Source organism: Procambarus clarkii, unplaced genomic scaffold, assembly GCF_040958095.1.
Source record: "Procambarus clarkii isolate CNS0578487 unplaced genomic scaffold, FALCON_Pclarkii_2.0 HiC_scaffold_1224, whole genome shotgun sequence".
Classification (NCBI taxonomy): Eukaryota; Metazoa; Arthropoda; class Malacostraca; order Decapoda; family Cambaridae; genus Procambarus; species Procambarus clarkii.
In genome coordinates, this window is record NW_027190253.1 from 42,501 (window position 1) to 46,915 (window position 4,415).

Here is a 4,415-nt window from a genome sequence, read left to right on the forward strand (position 1 = left end):
ATAAAACACCTGCCAATACCCGCAACACCTCCCACTGGCCAGCAACGTGGCAACAACATCATCAGCTGACTGCCCCCCCCCACCCACCCGACCGCACCACACCTTCCTCACTCTCTCTCGCCCAACTAACTACTACACCTTGCACCAGCTTAATACTCTCACCAATTTCCCTTGCTCACCAACGTTTGGGGTCACGAAATTTGGTGTCACGAACGTTGGGTCACGAAATTCGTGTCTGGGGTCACGAAATTGGTGTCTGTTGTCACGAAATTCGTGTCTGGGGGTCACGAAATTCGTGTCTGGGGTCAAGAAATTCGTGTCTGGGGTCAAAAATTCGTGTCTGGGATCAAGAAATTCGTGTCTGGGATCAAGAAATTCGTGTCTGGTCAAGAAATTCGTGTCTGGTCAAGAAATTCGTGTCTGGTCAAAATTCGTGTCTGGGTCACGAAATTCGTGTCTGGTCACGAAATTCGTGTCTGAGGGTCAAGAATTAGTGTCTGGGGTCACGAAATTCGTGTCTATTGTCACGAAATTTGTGTCTGTTGTTACGAAATTCGTGTCTGGGGTCACGAAATTCGTGTATGTTGTCACGAAATTCGTGTCTGGGGTCAAGAAATTCGTGTCTGGGGCAAAATTCGTGTCTGGGGTCAAGAAATTCGTGTCTGGGGTCAGAAATTCGTGTCTGTTGTTAACGAACGTTTGGGGTCACGAAATTTGTCTCACGAAATTCGTGTCTGGGGTCACGAAATTCGTGTCTGGAGTCAAGAAATTCGTGTCTGGGTCAAGAAATTCGTGTCTGGGATCAAGAAATTCGTGTCTGGGTCACGAAATTCGTGTCTGTTGTCACGAAATTCGTGTCTGGGGTCAAGAAATTCGTGTCTGGGATCAAAATTCGTGTCTGGGTCACGAAATTCGTGTCTGGGGTCAAGAAATTCGTGTCTGGGGTCAAGAAATTCGTGTCTGGGGTCACGAAATTCGTGTCTGGGATCACGAAATTCGTGTCTGTTGTTACGAAATTCGTGTCTGGGGTCACGAAATTCGTGTCTGGGATCACGAAATTCGTCTGTTGTTACGAAATTCGTGTCTGTTGTCACGAAATTCGTGTTGTCACGAAATTCGTGTCTGTCACGAAATTCGTGTCTGGGGTCACGAAATTCGTGTCTGTTGTCACGAAATTCGTGTCTGGGGTCAAGAAATTCGTGTCTGGGATAAAAAAATTCGTGTCTGGGTCACGAAATTCGTGTCTGGGGTCAGAAATTCGTGTCTGGGGTCACGAAATTCGTGTCTAACGAACGTGTCTGGTCTCACGAACTGTTGGGTCACGAAATTCGTGTCTGGGGTCACGAAATTCGTGTCTGGGGTCAAAAAATTCGTGTCTGGCACGAAATTCGTGTCTGGGGTCAGAAATTCGTGTCTACGAACGTGTCTGGTCAAGAAATTCGTGTCTGGGTCACGAAATTCGTGTCTGGGATCATGAAATTCGTGTCTGGGGTCAAGAAATTCGTGTCTGGGTCACGAAATTCGTGTCTGGGATCATGAAATTCGTGTCTGGGGTCAAGAAATTCGTGTCTAACGAACGTTTGGGCTCAAGAAATTTGAATTGGAGAGAGAGAGAGAGAGAGAGAGAGAGAGAGAGAGAGAGAGAGAGAGAGAGAGAGAGAGGAGAGAGAGAGAGGAGAGAGAGAGAGAGACAGACAGACAGACAGACAGACAGACAGAGAGGGAGGTTATTATTTAATATATATTAAGCAATATAATAATTATAAATATTAAACCCAATAGAGAAATCATTTTGAAAATGTGTGACAGTTGGAGCAGAAGGGAGGGAGGGAGGGAGGGAGGGGGGGGCCGTACCAGGTGGTGATGACGTCACACACTACTACTACTGCTAGGCTTACTGGTCGTGGGGGAGGGAGGGAGGGGAGGGGGGGGGGCGGGGCCATGAGGAAGGTGGTGGTGATTGTTCCTTCCTGCCTTAGGTGACATATATATATATATACATTTGGAGATGTATGTAGTAGCCCAATCCTTGGTGTATGTATGTATGTAGTGGTGTAAAGAAAGAGTGGAGTGAGGTAACTGTTGTGGGATGGAGGAGGAGGAGGCATGGCGGGAGTGGGGGGGGGGGTTGTCGGGTGTCGCTGGGTGTAATAATTCGAGTTTAATTTGTGGAGATAGGTTATATAGTTGGAGTTGTTGGCTTTATATACCAGAGGGGACCCAGGCCTTATGCACAATGTGTGGGTTGTTATGTGGTGGTTGGGCGTAGTGTAGAGAGTGGGCGGGGGTTGGTGGGTGGGAGTGGGTGGGGTTTTTGATTGTGTATTTGTTGGTGGGCGTGTTTGTGGGGAAGGCGGGCGGGGCTGGGAGAAATGGGCGGGTAAAGGTGGCGAAAAATGTCGGGTGGTGGAGTCTGGGGGGTTTGAATATTCTCGTTTTCTGTTGGTGAGTCTTCCCACATTGTGGCTGACTAGATGGACCCTCAATCTCTCTCTCCTGACTCGTTATCTCGTTGCTCCTACTTCAACAGTGCCTCTTTACCTTCTCCATGTGTGACACACACCTACCTACACACCTGCACCTTACGTTGAGCAGGTGTGGGGAGCGTAATAAGAGCGAGAATGGTGGGTAGAGAGGTATAAATGTGTGTAACTGCAGGCGGCTGAGGGGCAGAGGGAGGGAGGTAGCCAGGCGCGCTCACCTCAACTGTGTGTGCGGTGGTGCCACAGTGGACGGCTCATCTTCGTCCATGTCCACTCCCAACCCTTTATTAACCCTCAGTGACACTCCAGGCAACAACACTGTGTCACTAGCGACACTTTTCACTGACACACTGTGGCCATAAAACACCTGCCAATACCCGCAACACCTCCCACTGGCCAGCAACGTGGCAACAACATCATCAGCTGACTGCCCCACCACCTTCCTCACTCTCTCTCTCTCGTCCAAACTACAGTTTGCACCAGCTTAATACTCTCACCAATTTCCCTTCTCACCAACGTTTGGGGTCACGAAATTTGGTGTCACGAACGTTGGGTCACGAAATTCGTGTCTGGGGTCACGAAATTGGTGTCTGTTGTCACGAAATTCGTGTCTGGGGGTCACGAAATTCGTGTCTGGGGGTCAAGAAATTCGTGTCTGGGGGTCAAAAAATTCGTGTCTGGGATCAAGAAATTCGTGTCTGGGGTCAAGAAATTCGTGTCTGGGATCAAGAAATTCGTGTCTGTGTCACGAAATTCGTGTCTGGGGTCACGAAATTCGTGTCTGTTGTCACGAAATTCGTTGTCTGAGGGTCAAGAAATAGTGTCATGGCGGGTTCACGAAAATTCGTGTCTATTGGTCACGAAATTTGTGTCTGTTGTTACGAAATGCGTGTCTGGGGTCACGGAAATTCGTGTATGTTGTCACGAAATTCCGTGTCTGGGGTACAAAGAATATGCTGTGTCTGGGGTCACGAAATTCGTGTCCTGGGGTGACGAAATTCGTGTCTGGGGGCAGGAAATCGTGTCGTGGGGTCAAGAAATTCGCTGTCTAACGAAAACGTTTGGGGTCACGCAATTTGGTCCTCACGAAATTCGTGTCTGGGGTTAACGAAATTCGTGTCCTGGAGTCAAGAATTCGTGTCTGGGGTCCAAGACATTTCGTGTCGTGGGCTCAAGAAATATCGTGTCGGGTCACGAAATTCGTGTCTGTTGTCACGAAATTCGTGTCTGGGGTCAAGAAATTCGTGTCTGGGATCAAAAAATTCGTGTCTGGGTCACGAAATTCGTGTCTGGGGTCAAGAAATTCGTGTCTGGGGTCAAGAAATTCGTGTCTGGGGTCACGAAATTCGTGTCTGGGATCACGAAATTCGTGTCTGTTGTTACGAAATTCGTGTCTGGGGTCACGAAATTCGTGTCTGGGATCACGAAATTCGTCTGTTGTTACGAAATTCGTGTCTGTTGTCACGAAATTCGTGTCTGTTGTCACGAAATTCGTGTCTGGGGTCACGAAATTCGTGTCTGGGGTCACGAAATTCGTGTCTGTTGTCACGAAATTCGTGTCTGGGGTCAAGAAATTCGTGTCTGGGATAAAAAAATTCGTGTCTGGGTCACGAAATTCGTGTCTGGGGTCAGGAAATTCGTGTCTGGGGTCACGAAATTCGTGTCTAACGAACGTTTGGTCTCACGAACTGTTGGGGTCACGAAATTCGTGTCTGGGGTCACGAAATTCGTGTCTGGGGTCAAAAAATTCGTGTCTGAAGCACGAAATTCGTGTCTGGGGTCAAGAAATTCGTGTCTGGGTCACGAAATTCGTGTCTGGGGTCAAGAAATTCGTGTCTGGGTCACGAAATTCGTGTCTGGGATCATGAAATTCGTGTCTGGGGTCAAGAAATTCGTGTCTGGGTCACGAAATTCGTTTCGTGTCTGGGATCA